The sequence below is a fragment of the Odocoileus virginianus genome, chromosome 16, assembly GCF_023699985.2.
Source record: "Odocoileus virginianus isolate 20LAN1187 ecotype Illinois chromosome 16, Ovbor_1.2, whole genome shotgun sequence".
In the NCBI taxonomy this organism is placed as follows: domain Eukaryota; kingdom Metazoa; phylum Chordata; class Mammalia; order Artiodactyla; family Cervidae; genus Odocoileus; species Odocoileus virginianus.
In genome coordinates, this window is record NC_069689.1 from 10,847,856 (window position 1) to 10,870,997 (window position 23,142).

The 23,142-nt window shown below is 53.3% G+C and overlaps 1 long non-coding RNA gene across 1 annotated transcript; it reads right to left on the minus strand.

The window, feature by feature from the left end:
- Positions 1-5,195: 5,195 nt before the first annotated feature.
- On the minus strand, positions 5,196-10,836 carry LOC139038684 (uncharacterized). Its single transcript, XR_011491745.1, has 3 exons — positions 9,883-10,836; positions 9,395-9,488; positions 5,196-5,548 (listed from the first exon to the last, which is right to left on the minus strand). It is a non-coding gene; the product is annotated as an uncharacterized lncRNA (long non-coding RNA).
- Between the last annotated feature and the right edge of the window lie 12,306 nt (positions 10,837-23,142).

Genomic DNA, 23,142 nt, shown 5'->3' on the forward strand with positions numbered 1-23,142 from the left:
AGGCCTCTTGGGGTCTCACTCTTTTTGTCTCCAGGCCTTGTACTTGGCTAAGGAGAGACTGGGCACCGCTGGCTGTCTGTCCAAAGCCTGGGGTGTTCGGAAACCGCTGGTTCAGTGGAAACTGCATGAAAAATGAACATACACTGATTACTGCTGTCCTGTTACAGGTTACAAAGTGCCAGGTGACTAGGAAAGGCCACCGAGGCCCAAGGGAGGCTCCTTTTGCAGCAGACGCAGGCGTGTGGAGTCCCAGGCATGGAAGGTGTAGGAGGGAGCCATACAGACAGCACATTTCAACCCGGGAGAGCTCCCCAGGGACCCACTCTGCTGTGCACATGCGAGGCGGGGAAGCCGTGGGGACGGCTGTCGGGGCGTGAGGGGGACCGTTGGAGTGAGCTGCCACGGCAGAGGGGTCTGCACCATCTCTGTACCCCAAACCAGGGAAAAGGAAGCCTTAGTAAAACCCAGACCCGTGACCCCTTCTCCCTCCTTGCCACCAACCCCCTTCCTCCTGGACCGGCCTCAGGAAAATATCAGCAGCAGGAGGATGATGTCAAATGGAAGATGACTGCAGACAAACAACAGCCCCACCGACCCAGCCAAGACTCAGCAGGAAGGGGCCCTGGGCCCCCGTGCACTGGGAACCCCTGCGCCGGTAATCGTCCATGCCCTTCTGGGGGCTCCGTCTGCGTCTTCCTCTTCTGTGGGGGAGAGGCTGTGCACAGTGGCCATGCCCCAAGCTCAAGGTGGCCTGTTCCATGCACCCAGCATCCCCCGTGTCTGCACCAGGTGTGGCGGGGGCGGGGGTGGTCGGGAAGCGGAGGAGGCTGGCAGAGAGACCTTGGGGTGAGGGGGCGCCAGCTATCCATGTGACGCTGCGCCAGGCATGGCGTCAGGTCTCTCTCCAGAAGACCCAGGTCATCCAGTGAGGAAATGGGAACTCAGAGGGTTTGAGTGGCTTCCCTAAAGTCACACAGCACTTTCAGGCAGAGCTGGGCTGATGGCTTAGGTGCTGGAGGGTGTGATGCTTGCAGTGTGAATGACACTTTCATTCCTCTCCCTGTGTTCAGGGATGAAGGGTTAGAGCCCGGGTGGGGAGTGAAGCACCTTTAAGCCATCAGCCCCCTGCCCTCCCGACCCCCAGCCTCCTGTCCCGGTCCTGGGGACTGGAAATGTAATTGGATTCTGGAAAACAAGCTTTCTTCCTGTAACAAAACTTGCTTGTCTTCTTGAGTAGGGAGTCACCCCAGCCGGGCTTCATCAGCTGTTCGGCCAAAGGAGGGGCGTGTCTGCTGAGCGGTCCTCGGAGGGCGAACTTGCCCCCTGGGACCCTGGGAAGCAAATGAGCGTGGCCATTAGGGGAACTGGGTGTGGGCGGAATGGACCGCCCGCCTTGGAGAAGAGAGGGCTTATCGCCAGGAGGCCAGAGTGGGGTCAGCTTCATTAGCGACCAGCAGGGACGAGAGTCCCGGGACTCGGCAGCATCAGGGAGACCCTCTGCAGCCGCACAGGGGGTCAGTTGCTTTAGGCTCAGAAGGAACTAGCAAGGAGCCATGCTTCAGAGAGGACGGGTCCACTCTGAGCCCAGATCTTGCTTCTAGCCCACCTCCTCATCCAGTAGGCCCGCTTGCCGCTAATGCCCTATCGCTCATCCCTATCTCTGGCAGCAGACGTCTCTGCTTCCTGACTCCCTTGACCCCTTTGCCCCCGTCCAGATTTCCTGACCTTGGCAGACACGTGGGAAGCCCCCTCTTCCTCAAGCGCACATCTGCGAGGGTGTAAGGCGGGATCCGCCATCACTCACTCACGTCCACACACATTCCTCAGCCCCCTGACCGTCCGCGGTGGGGGTTGCGGGATGAAAGGACAGAGTGCCGTGTCACGGGGTGCCTTGCTGAGGTTTGCGGGGCCGCCAGATCAGGGGTTCCTTCAGTAGCCAGGACCAGCCCAGCCTGAGTCACAGCGCTGACCTCTGGGAAGCATTGCCTGGACCTGTCTGTCTTGTCCTCTGACCCCGGGCTCTTTGACAGGAGGTCCATGTGAGGGTTCCCAAGCCCAGGGGCTTTCCATCCTGTCCCTGATTCTCTGGCTTCTCCCCAGGGCCAAGCCGTGTGCTGAGTTCTGGTCATGTCCCCCAGCATATAACTCTATGCCCCTGGCTTGAGTTCCATCTCTGGTCCCTCCTGTCCAAGCCTCCAGCCACCCCTCCCCATCTCCAGACTCCACGGTCCAGAAGCCAGGCCAGGAGGGTCCCTGGGGGGACTCAGGTCTAGAGCCTGCTGAGAAGTTGACCTCCATGAGAATCAAATTATGACCTCTCACGTCGAGGGCCCAAGATGTCAGTGATCATGGCAAGGGAATAAGTAGTGGAGGACACCTCCATCTGAACCACAAAAATAAAGGGAGGAGCCTTTCCTCATGGGGTCTCAGAAACCCCATGTGCAGTGAATCGTCTCACAGCTAATATTCACCCACTTGCTCGGATTAATTCATCTAATGCTCACAACAGCTCCATTTGACAGATAGGAAGACTGAGCCCCACAGAGATGAAGGAGCACCACGGCGTTAAACTGGGATGAGAACTCAGGCAGTTGGGGTGCAGAGCCTGGGCCCCAGGGCTCTTGCCACACTGCCTTGAGGAAATGGCTGTGCTCTGCATGCCAGGGAACCAGCAGAGCCGCTCTGAGTTCCCAGCATCCCGACAGGACCAGAGTCCCATGAAGGGCTACAGAAAGGGAAGGGGAGGCCCAGCCCCAAGGCCACAGGGCCTGGACTCAGACCACAGGCCCTCTCCCCATCTTCTGCCAGGACTGAAGCTTCATGAACAGTGATGTTCAGCTTCCAGCTGTTCCCTCTAGGGAGCTGCAGTTCCCCTCGGTAACTTCTAGAAATTTCCATGGCCAGTTCTGGCTTGATGGTGCATTGGGAAGAAAAGAGCAAAGGGGCAGAGAGCAGAGGCGGGGGGCCTGGAGCAGAAGCAGGGAGGAGGGGAGGCATCCCCGGGAGGAGTGGGCGGTGAGCCCTGCCCTGTCCCACCTCCTGCCAGTGGTGAGGCTGGGCTTCCCTGGGTGACGGAAGGGTAGAGATCATGGCTGTGTAGTTTGGTGGTCAAGGGGAGGGTCACCCCCAGAACTTGCAGGGCTGGTCATGTGGGGTGATGGCGCAGGAAGGGACTCTTGGGACTTTGATGTCACAGTCTGATTCAGTTACACCCATTTTACAGATGAGAAGACTGAGGCCAGTGCAGGTGAGTGACTTCCCATTGTTAACTTGGAACCAGGATCCTGACAAGATGTGCATCCAGATTTGTGCCATTTGTTTGTGGGTTTGGATGTGGCATCAGCTCTTGCCTGGCATACAGTAGGTAAGGGTGGTTGTGGTATCACTCTTGGAATGGTGGGCCAGCCCCAGAGGAATCATGATGAGGAAGGCAGGGCGGGCTGGGGCCATAGGAGCCCGAATACCCACCCCAAGCTTTTCCCCAGGAAGCCAGTCCCTCGGCACATCTGTCTGGGAACCCTCAGCACCCTTGTGACCTGCTGTGGCAGACCTGGACGTGTCTCTGAACCTAATGGGCCCTGTTGCTCATGGTTCTGTTTGCAGGTGCCCTCCAGAGCTGGGGGATGGATGGAGAGTGCCCAGAACCTGGGTGCTGTGGCCGGTACCCATGGGGTCCTGGACCATCAGGAGTGGGTGGTCTCCAGGTCTGGGTGGGTAAGGCTGCAGGCTTGCCGTGACTTCAGGATCCCTGGGGACCCTAACCTGTCAGAGGGAGCCCCCAACTCTGATGAGAACCGGATCTGGTCGGCACTTTGTATATACTCAAAACCCATTTCCCTCTTACCCCATCTGCAAGATGGGTGCCCATTTTATAGATGAGGAAACTGAGGCTCAGTGACAGTAAGTGACAAAGGCTGGCTTTGAACCTAAGTCCTCATCTGGGGCCCACGCCCACCAGGCCCCACCCTACTGGGTTTTCCGTCTGAAAGAACTGTGCATCTGCAGCATCCCCTGGCTCCCCTGGTGGCTCAGTTGGTAAAGAATCCACTTGCAGTGCAGGAGATCGCCTCCAGCACAAGAGACGCAGGTTCGATCCCTGGGTCAGGAAGATCCCCTGGAGAAGGAAATGGCAACCCACTCCAGCATTCTTGCCTGGAGGATTCCATGGACAGAGGAACCTCGTGGGCTACAGTCCATGGGGTCCCAAGAGTCGGAGACAATTTTAGCGACTAAACCACAACATCCCCTATCAGGTGTATAAAACCAGTTCACCTTGAGAGGGCAACTCTATGCCTGTTTCCCAAAGCCACAGTCACTTTCCAGAGTGGAAGTATTTTTCCAAAGGTAGAGTTTGCCCCCATCAAGGGGCTCTGGAGAAGCGGAATTCCCAGGGGAAGGGGCTGGCGGTTTGAGGGTCTACGCCATGGTTGTGCTCACCAGGGGTCTAAGCTGGGGGTGGGGGGGTCCCTAACACTAGTAGAGTAACCTCTCTGGACCTCAGTTTCCCCTCTGTCAGATGGGGACTGTCCGTCTGGATGACTGTGGGGGGGCTACAGAATAGGGGGCTGGAGATGGTGCCCCACCAAAAACCCTGGCAAGAGGGTGGCTGCCTGCCTCTCCTTTGCGGCAGAGCTGGGGAGAAAATCAAGCTGCCCCCCTCGCCCCCACAGTCCCCCCAGCCCAGACCCAGGTGGTGGGCAGAGCGCAGGCGAGAGGCTCTGGAGAAAACAGCATGAGTCACCCGCCGGCCAGAGCGTGTCCTTCCCGGCTGAGAACCGGCGGTGGCAGGTTTCATAGGTAATTATGTAATTTATGAAGCTCCCGCTCGCGCCTGCTTCTGAGTCAGCCCGGCTGTGTCGTGACCAGGCGGAGGCTGGCAGAGCGAGGCGTGGGCACCAGCTCTGCCCCTGGGCCCTGGCCTCTCTGCTCGCGGGGGCTGGGGAGGGGCGGGTGCTGTCTCAGACCTGCAGCATGTCCTTCTGTGGCCCTGGTTCACATCAGGACGTGAGCTCGCAGGCGTGGAGTGGACTGCAGGAAGATGCTCTGTGGTCAGGGTGAGGGTGGGGGACGGCTCTAGGGGAGAAAGCCCTCCCAGAGGCAGAGGGTCTTTGTTTTGAAACCCTCCATTTAAGTGCTATCTCCGAACATACAGACACACACACGTGCATTTAGATTTTGATAACATGTATTTATTACTTAAATGGTCTGTATTTGAAGAGTGTTTGAAGAGGAAGAGCAGGAATTCTTACATCCTTCTAGCTAGCACAAAGAAGCCCCGCTCTTTGGTGGGACAGGGCATGGTCACTGGCCTCAAGTTTATCTCCCCTGGGCACACATGGTCTTCCCCAGGGTCCATGTGAAGGCCAGTCCGTCTGCGGCAGGACTGGCCCCCTGGGGATCAGTCTGGGTCCTTCAAATGGTGGTGGGGCGGGGGGGGTGCAGGGGTCTCCCCCAGCTTCCTGAGTGAGGCAGGCAGGGTGCTGTGCGTCAGCCTGCTGGGGCCTGGGTGCCCTCCGCCTGGTTCATCAGCGGGAACTGTGGAGCAGCCCTGTGAAGCAGGAGACAGAGGAAAGGGTTGAGACTCCAAGATCGGGTCAGAGAAAGCAGGTGGGACCCAGCGCCCCCACCACCAGCCCAGTGTCATCCTGGGGTCCTGGACAGGGCCCAGGGGTCTGCTGCCTACCCCGCTCCCGACTCGGTTTCCCTTCCCGGGCCCCCACCACCCTGGACAGAAAGCAGAGGTAGACAGCAGGCCGGAGGGCCCTGGGGTGTCAGACCGACCTCCCCTTCCTTCTTTCCACCGCTTCTTCTCCCAACCAGGCCCCCTCCCCACTCAAGCCCTTCTTCAATTTTTCCTGGCTGAAACCTGCCACAGACACCACCACACCCGTAAAGAGATAAATAAATAAAAGAAAAACAACGTCAACTGTGAAAGGCAGTCCAAAGCTGAATGTTTTCCGGCCTGAGTTAATTACACTTTAAATTGGCATGTTTACTGATGGGGGATTTCAGTTAGCAGAGACACCCCCTCCCCAACTGTCTGTACAGTAAAGCTCCACAGGCTGGCGGGCTCCCCCAGGCCTTGGCAGGCCCTGCCGCTCCCCTGCCAACGAGAGAGCATAACAGAAACATCTACTATTTTTGATGTTAGAGAAAATGAAGATATCACAGATGGTGGAAAGCAGTATCCTGGACGCTTTTCCTACACCCCGGACTCTGCTGCACCTTCTCGGTGGCATCCTGCCCCAGGGGGACCGGGGACCCCAGGCTGGGGGCTCAGCCTGATCAGGGCCCCTCACGCTCACTGCAGCGCTGCCCTGGGGGTCTTCCCTCCCTTCTCCACAGCCAGAGGCTGCATGAACTGGGGCGGGGCGCTCCAGGGAGGACTTAGGAGGCTCCATTCCATTCAGTCACTTCAAACACTGTTTGAAGCCCGGAGCTGCTGCTCTGGGTAAGGTGGCCCTGACCCTCGTAATAGTGTGGGCTCCCTGGACCCTGTGTGTCCCGGGCAGACCCCACCTCTGCTCCAGGCCCAAATGGAAGTACACTCATGCTCCTTCTGATGGGCACTTAACCAGACCCAAAGAATGCCTCCAGGGTCAGGTCAGCTCCTCAGCTCACGGTCAGACTTCTCTAGGCAGAAGCCCTCCTTGTGGCCACCTCTGGCTCCACCCTTGGCTCTGGGATGGGGTCCACCCAACGCTCGGCCCATGGGATGTCTGCACACCAGGCACCTGACGGGTGCCAGGTCCAGAGTGCCTGCAAAGGGGAGACCTGGCCAACAGCATTACATGGTGCCTTCCCGGGGCTGAGTTCCCAACCAGGCACAGGGGCCCCAGAGCAACCACACCAGCCACAGTCCCTGCTCCCATGGAGCTTGCAGGCTTTGCAAGGAGATACCTGTTGATCAAAGACTCAGAAGACTGATATCTGACTGCAAATTGAGGATCTGTATGGATCAGGTGTGGTGGATCCAGGAGGGCTTCCTGTAGGAAGTGGTATTGGTGCAGAACCCGGGGGACTCATAGGGTGTGAAAACAATACTGCAGCACTAAGGGCATGAGGTGGGCATTGAGATGCCTGCCTGCTCCCCCGGCCCAGCCTGAACTTCCTCAGGGTCCTTCCCCACCCCCAGCCTGGCACTCTTTCTGTCAGGTGGGGGGCAGCGTGGCTGTGCACTTGTGGGCTCCTTTCCATTGCCACAAGGATAATGTGAAAATGATGAACAAGACTCCCATCACACCCTTGCTTCTTGGCCCTCGAGCCTGTCCCCACTGTGACAAATGGCCCGTCGGCCTCCGCAGGGTCTTTTCAGCGGCCTCGACTACAGAGCCTTGGCGGCACTCAGTGGAGATTTATGTCCGTCTTCCCTAGATTCTTCTCAGGTTCTCTGCTTCCTTATTCCCTCAAAGAGCACGCTTTTATTTATTCATTCCACAAACGTCCTCCCCACGCCTCCCGCGTGCTTCCTCCTGGTAATAAAGACCTGATTCAATACACTCCCTGGTTGAATACCTACTTTGCACTGGTGTCTGAGACCAGCTTCAGTCCAGCTATTCACTGAGCACCGCCTGTGAGCTGAGCTGACACTGCGGAGTGAGGGCCCTGGCTTCTAGAAGCTCTGTGCCAAGGCAGCAACGTCACCCCCCGCCCCCACCCCTTGAGAACCGAGGTACTGAGTCCCACCTGGGATTCCCGCCCGCAGCCTTGGGGTGTTGGGTCACCCCCGTCATTGCCAAGAGGGAAACTGCTTATTTGCCAGAGATGGGTCTTGATCCCAAAGTCTGAGAGCACCCCCAGGAAAAACAGCCACCACAAACGCACGCTGTCCCCGGGACCTCAGTTTTCCTACCTGTGTGAGGCTGTGAGTGGAGGGACAGAAGAGAAGGGGAGTGAACTCAGGGGTCCTACGTAGCCCTGGGATTTGGGGCTGGGGGGCTTTGCGTCCTCAAAGGCCCATGAGGACTGAGGCCTCTGTGGGTCCCCAGGGCTGCGCCAGGCACCGACCCTGGTGACTCGGGGTGGGACAAGCGAGGGTGGGGGAGAGCACAGACGAGGGGAGCTGAGCCCACCCTGCAGAGTCCAGCGGCCGGTCTGAGCGCTCATTCCGATGAGATCTGTATTCACCCGGGGGGCAAACAGCCATCAAATGCGCCCAAAGCAGCCCAACACGGGCCCTGGGTATTCAGATCCCCACCGTGCCCTGGGCCTTCCGATTGGGCGAGCGGCCCACCCTCTGGGCCAGGAGACACCCCATTCCGGGAAGAACTAAATGCAGGTACCACGTGGGTGCAGAGGACAACCAGGAAAATCACGGCAAAATGACTGCTGGGAAAAGCGAGCCTACGTCATCACGCAAAGAGCGTGTGCCGCCGCGGGGGCCCTTGCCCATGCAGGCACCAGAAAGCCATGAGCGGCCCTGGGGTTGGGCCCACAGCGGGCTCGCTGACACAGTGCCTGGGCGGCGGGCCCCAGTCACTGACCCTCTGGCTCTGGGGTCCACTGTGCCTTTCTTCCTGGCCTCTGTGCGGACAGACATTTTCACTGGGTTTGCCGGATGAAAACAGGCCCTTTGTTTATTTTCTCGTCTCCTCAAACAATAGATAAACCCGTAATTTGGCTTTTAATGAAATTCTGCAGCGAGTAGCGCAGGGTCACCCATCTGTGGGTCTAAAGTGAGGTTGGAAGCTGCACGCTGCCCAGCGCCTGGTACCCTGGGCTGACATTTTGTCTCATGCATAATTCTCGAGTGGCGGCAGTGTACCCAGTGCTTCTCCCCACAGCGGCCTGGGCGATGAGGGGGCTCGGGCGGCCGTGCTCATTACTGCTGGGTTGCGGTGTGGGGATGGTTACATTGGAGCTATTAAATAAAGGCTAATGTTGCCTCCCATCCACCTACATACATTTAATGTATTCCAAAGATGTGTGGATGCATTAACAACAATTTTCATCTCCAAATGTCCCCATTCTCTCAGTTCCATGCATAAAATATTAGCCCCAACACTACGCTCCAGCCTGTTGCAGATGCAGTTCCTATAACCCCTGGCTCTGGGTGCTGGAGAGTTGGCTAGAAAGTGGGGAGGGGGCTCAGCTGGGGTGTGTGGGGTTATACTGGGGCTTATCTCTCCTTTTGGGGCCCTGGGGGCACTAGAAAGTGGAAAGAAGGGCCCAGACCCAACAGCAAACCCCCGACTCTCAAATGACATCCTGAAAAAGGGGGCAGAAAAAGACGGAAAATCAAACAGCTTTTAACAAATGTGAAGAAATTCTAAAAACCGATTACCATATTCATATGCTTATCACCATATCTTGAGTGCCTTGGCACGTTCCTAGAGATTCACTTGATAAGATCCCAGCCCTCAGGGAGTCCGTTAGTCAATCAACACTCACTCACCTTTCCTGTACTCTGGTCCTGGCCTGGAACCCAGGACTGTGGGCACAGCAGGGGACATGACAGAAAAAGCTCCTGCCCTGAGAAATTTTACAATCTAAGGGGGAGAAAGAAAGAAAATATTAACATCCATTTAGTTTAGTTTCATGTAATTTCAGATAAGCTAGGAAGACAGTGTTAACAAGATGATAAAAGAGGTGGCTAGGAAGAGGTAGGGGCTAGACTGGGTGATCAGAGACAGCTTTGCCAAGCAAGCAACATTTCATTACCTCCAGAATCCCAAACCCCTGCTCTAGAAAGGGGGCAACAATTGGTGGGGGGAGGGGGAAGCAAGAGACTCTGCTGAGGATCCCCAAAAAGGAGCATGAAGGGCATGCTTAGGACTCAATTCTATCAGAAAGATGGATGGACCTAAAAGGGGGATAAACCATAAAGCGTGGCAGGCAGAGAAGGAGGTGGACCAGTCTGGGGGCCCCCAAGACACTACTTACTGTTTTGGAGCCCAGCATGAGGGCGGGGCGGGAGGTGGGTGCACAGAGGTGCTCTGGGTGGGACAGAGAGAGCCTGACTGCACTCTGGAAGGTTCTCCCTGGCAAAAGGAGGAGAAGGAAGCCTGGAAGGAGAGCCAGGTGGGGGGGTCTGTGCAGTGGTCCAGGCCGGAAAGGGTGGTTCCCTCCAGCAGGGCTGGGGCTAGGGGCCTGGAGAGGGAGTGTGAGGACCCCATGAGAAGCAGGAATGTCCGTAGATCTTAGAAGCCAGACGCTCCACTGGCGTGGTCACTGCTGGTCTTCCTGGAGCTGGGGCAACCCCTCTGTGCCCTGGGCACAGAGAGGCCATGGGCCGGAAGAGGAACCAATGAGGGGAAAGCATGCCCGGAGAGGAGATGTCAGAGGTAAAGATGTTGCTTTATGGGGGTTGGAATGATACCCGTGTCAGAAGGGGCTTCCGGTAGCCCAGGAGGCAAATAACAAATACCAAACAGCCCGAGGTCATCCTTTGGAGGCGCTCATCTTTCCAGGGGCCCTGGACCCTTCCCACGCCCTGGGTGATCCTGCCGTGCGGGGTCTGGGCAGGGTCGGGGTGGGGGATGGGGGGGTGCCAACGTGAAAGAAGAATCACCAGGTAAGCCTAGCCCAGCACCTCGGTAGTGCATCAGTTAGGACCGCAGGAGCCGGGGGTGGGCTCCGCTCCGTGCTGCTCCCAGGAACCCTCCAGAATGGATGCAGCTGGAAAATGAACAAGCCAGTGGCTTGTCCTACATCAAGTCCCCGGGTCAACCTGTGTGGAGGCTTCAGAATCAGCACCAGAGCCGGAGGCGTCCCAGGTGGGATTCGATATCGGAAAGAGGTTGACTGTATAATATTCATCATTTAGAAAAGTGAACACCTCACAGGCAACCTATTTCAGGTACCACTGAACAGGGTTGACAGCAGACAAGAGGCTGCTTCCCCAGACGTTCCCGCCCCGACTTCACAGCCCCGCCCACAACCCCACCCCAACACCATAGCCCCGCCCCAGCCCCACCCACAACCCCGCCCCTCCGCCCCCGGACGAGTCAGTGCGTGCTTGGCCCTTGAGGACACCGGCCACTGGCGAGCGTGCAGGAGGCATGCAAGGTGGGATTTGATGCCGAAGAGAGGCCGACCCGTGTATTGTGCGTCATGAAGAATGCGAACCGGCCACGGGCAGCCTCTCCTCAAGCACCAAGTGGAGCAGCACGCACGGCAGGCAGGCAGGCAGGCAGGCCGGCCCTGGGGCTCTTCTCCGAAGGGCGTCGTCCCTCTGGGTCTCAGGGCATTGGGACGCGAGAAGTGGCCGGGAGACATGCTCAGGCGCAGGCCATGCACAGGGTCTGCCCTAGGCGGGAGGCCTTGGGTACTGACAGGTGCGGGCCAGTTGGGGGGGCCCCTCCCGGGACCCCCTGTGATTCAGTGGCATTGGGCCGTGGACTGAGACTGAATCCGAGCTGTTCATCTCACACACCAAGCAAATGCTTCATGATCAGCCTCCCAGAGTCCACGTGCCCTCCAGGAAGCTATTGCAGGACGGATGTGGAGCCCATGCATTCACATACCCTGGACGGGGCGGGCCTCAGGCCCACGAGGGGTGGGTGGTACTGAAAACAGGCCATCTGTGTTATATTCGTCATTAATAAAGCGAACTCATCACAGACAACCTCTCCTCAAATACCCAGAGTGGCGCCTGCTCCACAGACGGCAGGTGGGCACCAAGGATGCTGGCCTCCCGGGAGCCGTCCTGAGGGTGGATCAGACGCCACAGGTGAGAGGAGGCAGCGTCCTCTTCCCCTTGAGAACCTGGCCTCCATGTGGGCACCCTGCCCGGGCAGTGACACAGGAAGCCCCCACCCCGTTCTCACCCCCACATGGGCTTTGTCAACAAGCGTTCCTCCAAGGTGAGATTTGATACTGAGAAAAGATCAACCATGTATTATTCGAAGTCAATGAAGCGAATATAACACGGTCGATCTCCCTTCAGGTACCAGGACAGATGCTGAGCTGAGGAGCGAGTGACTTGCCCCGGCCCGCGGGCCCTGCAGGCTGCAGTGGGTACGGACAGCTAGTGGACCAGGTGAAGTACATTAGAAACAATTACTTTCCAACTGGTCGACCATTCATCCTGTACCCCAGAGTGGTTGCCGGTACTGACGTTCTTCCCCGAGGTGCCACGGCCTCCAAGACGGCCTCTCTGGTGGATTTTGATACCGGAAAGGGGTTCACCGAGCAACATTCGTCGTCCAGATGCAAAGTTGCTCGGGTAACCTCTCCCCGCGTACCATGGAGAGGCTCGGATGCTTGGACTAAGGCGGATGCTTCAAGGTGGCTGAGCTTCCAGAAGACCCTCCCCACTCCAGGGCAGCTTGAATGCTGGCGACATCACCCTTGGCGGGAACCCTCCCGTGTCTAAGGCCAACCCTCCCATTGCCTCCCTGGAAGGTAAGCGAGAGGCCCAGGTGGGATCTTATCCTGCAGAGAGGTGCCCACGCTTGGGCACGGTGCTCTGGTGGCTGCCCACGAGCGTCCATGGACATCTGAGAATGCCTCTTTCCCCCCGTCATCCCATCCAAGGGCGGTCTGCAGGTGGAGCGGACCCTGACACAGAGTTAAAAGAGATGAAACCCTGTGGGACCAACTCCGCAGGCCCAGAACCCAGAGAGGGTGCCTCCAGGTACACCCCACCCCCAGCACAGGGGCTCCCCTGGAAGACGTTGCCTTTGGAAGGAGCTCAGTGAGGCGCTGTGCGTGTGCCTGACCTGACACCCACAGCTGCACTCTCCGAGCTCCCACCAACACTGCCTCTGGCCCACGTTGGGGGGAGGGGTGCCACCCGAGCATCCTGCAGTGGGTGATTTAACATGGAGAAACCGGTTGACCCTTTGATTAGCCTCACACACAAATCAAGCGAAATGCCAAACACAAAGGGGAGAGTACGGAAACAAGCAAATGAACTACAGACGACTGCTCTTCAAAACAAGGCAAGGCAACTCTGTCATCAGAATCCCAGCCTTTCCCAGAGTTGAATATGCTCAGAATCCACCCCCCAGTAATGGGCTGGCCCGTGAGGGTTGGGGAGCAGACGACGTACGCCACAAGCAGAGGCCGGATTCTGTGCCCACCACCCATTTTTCGAAATTTGGAGTGGGACCGACAGCAGAATCCTTTCCCTGACGTTGGCACGAGTTCAGAAAACCCCGTGGGTCTTGCTACGGTTGGAGCAAGAGGCCAACCACCCAAGGTCTGTCCTAAAGAGAGAAAACACATTATGGGCAAGTGCCCTTCCGGAGTCACGGATACTGACCTGCGCTCCTGAGACTCTCCCAGGGCTGGTACCGCCTCCCGGAAGGGCTCATGGGGACCATCTGGACACTGATGGCTAGTGGGCCAGATGACATATGTCATCAGTACCTCCGGGGCATGTCCTGGGGCTGCATCCCTGCACCTACCTGGGAGAGGGCTCCGGCTGCTGGCCACCTCCTGTGGGTAGCATAGCTTCTGCAAATACTCCAAGCTGGGGGTTGTTCTGGAAAGAGACCCACCATGCCATATTGGTCATCTGGGAGGCCAGCCCGCAAAGGACAATCATTTTTTCACATCCCAGGCAATGGTTTTGACCCCAGAAGCATCAACTCCAGAACCTCCTCCCAAATAAGGCTCAGCCTTTTTGACCATGTGGCATTCAGCACCAATGCGAAGCATGTCTGTGGGGCCAGCGTGGAGTCCCGAGAGGTGCCAACACCGGGCTCCTAGGAAGGACCACACCTAGGAATGCCGCAGCCTTCCTCTGTATTCAGTAATACTGGGTACAGTGGTCCTGAAGGACCAGACCCCACTGATCAAGGAACTTCTCCCTTCTAGAGTCAGCCTGTCACCCAGAACCCCACAAGGGGGTGGAAGGAGAGCACAGCTTGTCACCCCCAAGTCAGCAGTCGATCTGGAAAGCTTTCTGGGCAGATGTGAGAAAGAAAGAAAAGGTGCATAAAGGATGCTGAGATTTGACCCCATCTTCCTACTGACCCCGTTGATTCCCATCCAAATACATGTGAATTTAACCATCTTAATGAGAATTGTACCAACATTGATTTCCATAAAAACTTGTTTTTCAGACTGAATTCCATTAAACTAATCCAATTCCCAGTTTAGCTTTCCTGGCTTCGCTGTTGAACTGTTTTCATTTCTTTTATTTCCCTTGTTACGTTCTCCAAATCATTTTCATTAGGATCAATTCTTTTCCATTTAAAAATTTGAATGAAGATTTGATTTCCTCAACTTGCTTCTGTCTACATCAAATCTCACTGTCTAGAGCGGCTGCCACTGTCAATTTCATCGTGTGGCCGCCATGTCTGCAATGTTCTATTTCCCCAGGTCAAATGTGGCAGCTGACACGCTGTCAAGAAAATTGGATTCTTTTGCCAATTTGTAGTCTGTTGAACACACTCTGCTTTGCTGTGTGCCATTTCGGTGGTTTTTAATTTTATTTTGTGTTGATTATTTTTATTACTCTTGTTTAATGCAAATGGGATGAAACATTGATAGCCTCTATTCATTTCATAACCCAGGAGAAAATTGGGAACAGTGGTGGGGAGATGGAGAGAGAGAGGAAGAAACAGACACAGGATGAGAAGCGATGGCCTCTGAAGTTTCCGAGGGCAAACTCTGTGCCTATTCACAAGGTCAGAGTACCTGCAGAGAGGCAGAATGTCCCTGGGATGTAAAGGTGATTACAGAGGGTCTGAGGTAAGAACTGAAATGGATTCAGCACTGACGCCCTCCTTTGGGGGCCTGACTGACCCACATCGCCAGTCAAGCTGGCGTTCTCTGATCAGTATCCATCCTCATCCACTGGACAGGTGTACACACCCACAGCCACACTGTCTGTTCTTGATCAAGGGAGAGGTGTAGACCCTGAGCTCGCCACTGGGTCCCAGAAGCCATCCCAAGCAGGATTTGATACTCAAACAAAAGTTGCCTTTGTGTGATTCAACATAAATAAAGCGAATTCACCAAGGGCAACCTCTGCTCAAGGATCAAACGTCAGCAGGGCCAGAGCACCAAGATACCTCTTCAGGAGAGGTGGCACTGTCCCTGGGGTCTAGCTGTGCATGTCTGCCCAGGTGGGGGTCTAATGGGGTGCTGATCCCAACTCCTCTATCTCTGGAGGCTGACCCTACATCCAGGGGACTCCTTGCATGTGACTGAAACATACTTGTTTTTGTTTTCTTCCCATATGGGAGGGTACCATGCACCAGCTGTAATGGCACTGGGGGAGGGATGGTCCCCTGAGCTGACTTAGGCCAGGCCTGAGTGGTGGATGAGGTTGCAAGCTGACAGGTCATGAGTTTGGCCCAGGCTTGGGCAGCGTGCAGTCCCTTACCCTGGAGAGGCGCAGACAGCAAGGTCCTCCCGAGGCCGGCATCTCCTCCGAGGGGTCCCTGAGCTGGGATTGAACAGAGAAGGGAACAACTGTTTAACATTCTCTGTAAGTCTTGTGACCACAGCAGGGTCCATCTAGTGCCAAGCTCACAGGATCCCTGAACTGAATGAAGACCAGTGAAGACCAGTGACTTTCCTTCAAGGTGAGCAGGACTGCAAGGGCAAGGAGGCCTCGTCACCAGGAAGATACAGACTCACCACTGTCCTGTCACTCTTCTGCCCAGGAGGCCTCCAGGAGGACATTTCATGGAGAAAATATGTCATCTGCCATTTATTCACTCACCCAACACCACCTTCACTGTGTGTAGCTGGGGACACAGCAGTAGGCTAAACAAAGACTCTGCCTCCAGGAAGCTCACAGTCTAGTGGGTAAGGGGACAAGAAAGGAAGATCTAAGGTGTAATAACAATATCATAATGTCAGTGATTGTCATAAGAACCAGTGCTTTTTCAGCCTGACTATGTGCCAGACACTGTCTACACCCTTTACATATGACTGAGATTTTATACCTACCTTATGAGTGGGCATGAACCCCATTTTACAGATGAATAAACTGAGGCACAGAGCGGTAACACATCAAGTAACCTCAAGGTCACATAGCTAGCAAACAAAGTATCAATAAATGTGTTACTGAGTCTTATCTTGCACTAGGAATACATGAATCAAGCCATGGAAACTTATCTTCAGATTCCATTGATTCTCACTGTGGAGGAAACCCATCCAACCCCCACAAACACACCACCATCTCCCCATTGCTGGCTTTGATTCCCAGAGGTCACCCTGAGGATGAGGATACGTTACGGGTAGTAACACACTGCATAAATAAAGTATGCGCTTTCTACTCATTCAGCCTCTTGGGATAATGCAGAAGGCCCTCTCCCTATAAGATGTGTCATATCCAAGGTGACCTCATACCTAAAAAGAGGCTTACCAAATATGTTTTATTTACCAGTGAGTCTTCAAGGAGGGGAGGAAAACCAAGGTCTCACCTAGAAAGTCAGCATCATTCCTGGGAATTCTGGGCAGAGTGGCATGGGTCACACATCAAGCAATCATCATGGGTAAATGGTTGGCTTCCTTACCCTGGAGAAGCATCTGCTGAAACTTCCCCTTGTGATGTCTTCCCAAGAAGAATTTAGTACTGAAAGGAGATTGGCCATGTAATACTCATCATAAATAAAATGAACACACCATGGACAACCTCCATTCGAGTACCCGACTCGGATGCTGGCTTCTGGCGTGTCTCAGAAATCAGGCCTAAGGACGGATGGGATACCAAGAGTGAAGATGCTGGCAACACACTGTCAGTGAAACAAGCATGGACCTTACTGTCCCTTCCTTGGAATTAGCACCCCTTCTGGGAGCCATTCAGGAAGGACACGCTGCAACCAAGAGGAGCAAAGCATCACGTTATACACAGAGAGAGCGGCACGGGGATCACTTCCTGTCAGACAGGAAGTGGATCTACAATGAAAGTACTGCTTCTTCGGGGAAGTCGGCATTGCAGACCAGCAGTACCCCTAGAGGTGGATGACACACGGAGGGGAGCGAACATAGGTGACACATACGTGGGGTGACATGCACACATTCAGCTCAACCATCCATCCAGGTGTGCAGACACTGGTGCTAGTTCCTGGGTGCTTTAGGGCCAGATTTGATACCTAAAAAAAGGTCAACCATGTATGATTCGTCAAAAATATAAAGCGAATGCACCATGGAAGACCTCTCTTCAAGTACCACCAAGCAGCTCTCGTAAGAAACGCCCCACTTCTTGCTTCATGTTGGCACCACTTCCAGGCATCTTCCCGTGGATAGTCTCACACACACAGGATGAGGACCAGGACACGGAACATCAGGAGACCGCATGCTCTGCCATCCAGCTGTATCAACAGCCCCTGCACTTACCCTGGAGAGGAGCTGACTCCAAGGTCCTGCCCTGAAGGGGGGGCTCCGCCCCCAGGAAGCTCTCCAAGGCGGGATTTGGTACTAAAAAATAGGTGAACCGTGTATGATTCGTCACAAGTAAAGCGAAGGCTACACGGATAACCTATCTTCAAGTCCCGCAGATTAGCACTAAACAGGTGCCAGGGCCTCATCTTCAAAGCTGGCCTCCTCCAGAATGTCCTAAGGACAGAGGGAATACTGAGTGTTAACAAACTGGTAGAAAGGGTCGTGAGTGAAACATACCTCCAAGTTCATTCAACTGTCCCATCCTAGACCCCGAAGTAGCCCAGACATCAACACCTTTGCCTGTTTGGCAGGATATCTAAGAAGCACTTTCAAGACTATTGCATTGTGGAGAGATCAAGGGATAAGAATTCATTATTTATCATAGCAGGGAACACAGCCTCATTATATATTTGCATCCAAGCTGACAGCAGTGATCCTTTTCTCACATACACTTGTGTCCAGAAAGCCCTCCGAAGCCGGAGTTCATTCCAAAGAAGCTGAGTTTGCAATACTGCTCATAAAGAAAATGACAACATGCAACACAAACTTTATTACATACCAAGGTAAGGCACTGACCTCGGAGTTGCGACCTCATCACTAAAAGTGGGCATTACTTCCAAAAAGTCTCCCTACGGATAAAATGCATACTTAGGGTTAATAGACCTGCAGAAATGAGATGAAAAAAATCCCCCATTGTTAAATTCACATACCTAGCAAATGGTACTGACTCCATGTACATCCCAGAAGGTGGTGAAGCATCCTGCCAAGGTGGAAGAGGATACTGAGAAGGGGGAATCTCGGCGTGATTCATGTTAAACAGACAAAAGCAGAGTGCAAATGACAATAATGAGTCTTCCAAATAAAAATGGCAGCCTGGGGCCAGATCATAGGTTTTTCCCTTCTCCAGCCACCAATGAAATAATAAATGACCATTTAAGCTAAGACAAGACCAACACATAGAAAACTACTTGTAGAAATACTAGAAGAAGACATCCTTGAAATGAAAAAGTAGCTAACTTGACTCATCAAGAAGGGATATGATTCAGAAAAACTGATTAAGAAAAATAGTGACTGAGTCACATCCTGCAAAAGAGTTAATAGAGAACACTCTCCTCCACACACACACACAAAGAAATGATGGATAAAATGAAATCAAGGCCAAAATCAATTGATAAATACACAGCTGTAAAGAATAAAATGAACACACCAATGAAGAGAGAAATCTGGACCAAAGGATCTAAAGGATGCTGCACTAGAGGCTTAGAGGGTCTTTATAGTCTTAATGTCCAAGCAAGAACAGGACATGTGACATAGGGACCAGAAGAAGTGGGGGACTGGGATGGGAAAAAGAGTCAGAAAATGCTATCCTGGCTTAGAGAGATGACAAGAGAGTTTATTTCCATGCAAATTGTGGGTAGAATGAGTTCCCCTGTGAGAAACCATGCTCCTAGACCGATGTGGTGGGGATTTATACTAGACATAAGGTATGGGACTCCTTAGGCCAACAAATGAGTCCTGACTGTTGAAAGCCTGATGCCATACGAAGTCAAATGTAGAACCATAGTGTTGTAAGGGAACAAAAAAACACACAAACATTGATCTCCCTGATGATAACCTCACAGAGAAAAGTTACAAAACCCGTGAAAGTATTATTATGAGTCAACCAACTCACCAAAGAATAGCACTTATACCCTTACACGTGAGAGAAATGAATAGTAAGTATTGTCAAAATGTCTCAGTGTAAAAAGAACGGGAAATCATAGGGCCAAATAGAAGAGAATGAAGAAAAACAAGCAGATGAGTAAAAGTGCAACAGTCATGGTTAGACATTCTCAGAGACGAGAGAGCTCACGCAAGACAGTGACCCAAAGCCTTTCTAACAAAGTACATGAAGGTCCACAAGATATACATCCAGCTAAGCAGGAGGTATGTAGAGAATTCATATTTTAAAAGCTAGTATGATACTAAGTGCAGAAGACAATGGCACAGCATCTACAAAGTTCTGAAGGGAAGAAGGTAGGCTAAGAATTTTATGCCTGGCTAAGTTGTCCCTTGTGGTATATAAATAAGAGGCAGGCATCCCCAGACGTGCAAGGGCTGAGCAGTGTTAATGAGCCATTCTTGAAGAAACAATTATTCTGATATGAATTAAAATTGAAAGCAATTATTCTGAGATATGAATTAAAATTCAGGAAGAAAGAAGGTTTGGTTTAAGGGGGAAAAAAACCACTAATTGTCAGCAATAAATCCATTTAAATATAGAACTATGATTTAACATCTACAAGAATTGTGATTATAGAACACAATGCAAATATTTATAATGAGAAAATTATATTGTACAGTATAGCTTTTAAAAAAGCAGGAGGTGGAGCTGATTTCCTTATCTTTCAGAACCTCGAGTGAAATTGAAACAGTTAAAAAATATATAACGATCTCAACTATTTCATGTTTTACACAATGATTTTTCTTAATCTTATAGGGATCTTTTAGGAATTAGTACTTCTTTCAAAAGAGCAAGAAATATTTATTAATTCTTCTAATTTTCTTAAGCATATTCTTTATGTTAAAGTAAAATGATGGTTAACATTTTTAACAAAAAAGTTAGTAAACTTACAGTTAACATTTTAACAAAAATTACATATTCATAAAATATTTGTGTCTCACTTTGTCTACCTTTCTATTTGGATACATGCTTGGGCAAGTGTTTAGAAATTTCCAAAGCCCTGATGGTTACTTCTGGGTTGCAGAGATTGGGTAATTATCTCCCTTTTTTACTTACATTTTTCCACATTGCTTGACTTTTTATTGTTAAGTATGTGTCATTTTTATGTCCAATTCTTTACAACCCTTTTTTTATATGTATGGTAACAATGTAAAATAATTAGTCATTTTTAAATGAAAAATAAGAAATTGAAACTAGCACTGCCCTCTGTCCTCAAATTTGGTAGGACTTACAGGTCAACAGATACAATGCCTTAGCCCAGAAAATATACTAATACTGGTTCCCCCGCTGTGACTTTGCCAACATGGCTCAGAGGTCCTCCTCTCCAGGACAAGACATAATACTAAAACAGAAGGGAACTATCCACTGGGTTTTTGGTTTGTTTTTCTTTTAGAAAACCCCAAATCCCCAGGAGCATCGTGGACATCCCTATTGCCCCAATCACTTGGGTCTTAAACCTAAATCATACGCTTCTCCCTACACGGTCATACATGAATCGCCTGAATGACAGGGGCACTAGCAGCACCAACGTGAGTGTGTCTTCCCTGCAGCCCCCGTCAGCTCTGAGTAGATGCCCGGTGCAATGTGATACCGAAAAGAGATCGACCGTGTATTGGGCATCATTAAATAATGCGAACTCACCACGGACAACCTCCCTCCGAGTACCACGGGGCAGCACTGCTGGTGGCTTCCCACATCCACACGGCCTGGGCAGCTTGGGAGTGGCCACGAGGGCAGACAGGATGCTGAGGATGAGGATGCGCGGGCCAACTGGGTCAATCCCCAAGTCAAATCCATGCCCCTGGTTCACCAACCCAGGATCCCAGTGGATAGCAATGCCATGCAAGCAACACGCAGCAATGCAAAAAAGTCAGCCCCAGGTGAGGCGTCACCAGTGAAGCCAAGAGCTCTCCAAAGACCACATGTTTGCAAGAACAGGGAAACCACTGCCTCCTTGGTAAACCTGGCCTCACCCTCGAGGAGGTCCCTGGAGGGTGTGAGGCTACAGAGCGTTAGTAAACCAGGGGTCACAGAGTCTCCTGTTCTCAGCTCTGTCCTGAGAGCTGACTAATGAAAGATGCTTCTAGCTGCTCCTTCTAGGTCGGCCATGTGTATTGTTTTATATATATGTATATATATATATATATATATATATATATAATATTTTTGATTAGGGCATTCCCGCAGCCTGGCGTGCTTGTCCTAAAGTTAACAGCACCCTCAGGAAGCTGCCTCAGGGTCAGCAGGGGTGAGCGTCAGTGAAGCAGGCATCCTCAGGGAAGCAAACACGGGCTCAGCCATCCAGGCACCTACCTTGGAAGCAGCACTGGCCTGGGAAGCCCTCCGAGGCAGAATCTGACACTAAAAGAGAGGAGAGCCGTGTATGACTCGCTTTGATGAATCGAATTCATCACGGCCAGCCTCTCTTCAAGTACCATAAGTGAACACTTGTGAGAAATCCACTGCCTGTCTTGCCAAGGTGGCTGCCTGTAAGGAAGGGGTGGAACAATCTTGGGTAGTGGGCCGAGTGACATGCGAGCACATTCATTGCATGCTCACCCGAGACACACTTACCCTAAGCAGGGTGACTGCCGCTCGTCCTCCTGGATCAGGAGGGCTGCCGTCTCACTGCCATCATCACGTCAGCACATCACGGTAGCCCCTTGAATCTTGTGCTGCTTGAACCGTGGCTACTTCCCATGGGCATCACCTCTGTGGACCCTTCTGTGGAGAGATGGGAGGCCAGGAGTTAGAGGATCAGGTGTCATATCTAATCAGTAAGTGTGTATTCAGGGAACAGTCACACACCCCCAATGTGGCTGGCCACTGGCTTCTGGTCCCTCAGTGGAAAGCAACACGTTGTCCCAGGAGCACTTCAAGGAGGCTGTGGCAGTGACACAGATGCCACCGCCACGACGCATCACTTTTTAAGTCCACGTGCCCTCCCTGCCACGGTTGTCCGAGTCCACAGAGCAGCCACCAGCGCACGTCCACTGCTGTCCCCAAAGTTGGCAGGACCTCCTCCACGTCTCCCAGGCAGCTGGGGTTGGTGCTGAGGGTTGGTGACTAGGTGGCCCAGAGGGTGAACAGAGTGCTTGCCCCTCTGGTCAACCAGTCACACACCCTGAACGGTGCTGACACCAGGTTCTCCTCGGGAAGGTGGCCTGGGGCCCAGGAAGCCTCTCTTCGACGTCTCGTGAGGCGACACTGGTGACAAAGCCACAGTTGTTTCCCCCGAGGTGGAGTGGCCCTTGGGAAGGCCTCCTGCAGGAGGAGGATGCCCAGGTGAGTGGCCCAGATGACTTACAGCTAGGACAAGCCCATGGCCCTGGCCGGCCGGCCAGCCAGTCTCATCTTCCACGAAGAACACAGAGTCTTCTCTTCCAGAGTGGCCGTCCCATCTGGGGCATCCTTAGAGGTAGTATTTGGTACTGAAAAAAGTGTTGTCCGTGAATGATTCGTCATAAGTAAAGCGAATCCACCACGAACAACTTCTCTTCAAGTACCACAGAAAAGGCAGAGGCAAGACAGAGCAGGGTCCCCTTCCACTTCTCCGAGGGGCACAACCTCCGACTGCGGTCCTGCGGGCAGATGGGACACCGGGTGTTAGTGAGATGGCTGACGCATGCCCTGAAAACACTCCAGGGTCCAGGCAGCTGGCCACTTACCTCCCAGGAGCGGGGCTGATGCCCTGCCTGCCCCTTCCCTGGAGCGGTGATGGCATTTCCGAGTCTTCAGGGGCGGGGCTTAGAAGCGAGAAGAGAGGGGCTTCACTGTGCCAGCTCGTTCCAGCTCAGGACCCTCCGTGTGGGTGTGGACCCTGGGCTTTCAGAATAGGGACCTTGGGCTTCTCAGCAGAGCACACTTGGTTCTCTATCAAGCACATCGAAGCACTGGCCAAGCTCCTTCATGGGACTTGTGGGGTCTACCAGATGAGGGGGGTTCCAGAAGAGCCACCATGGGGTGCTCCTGAAGAAGTCTGCCCAGCCCTGGGCCCTGAGGTCCCCTCAGGAGACCCCGGGAGACCCCAACTCCCTTCCCGCCCCACCATCCAACCGCATGTCTCATCCCAATGAACCACCCAGGAAAACAATTCCCAGAAAGCCAGCATCCCTGGGACCAGCAGGACC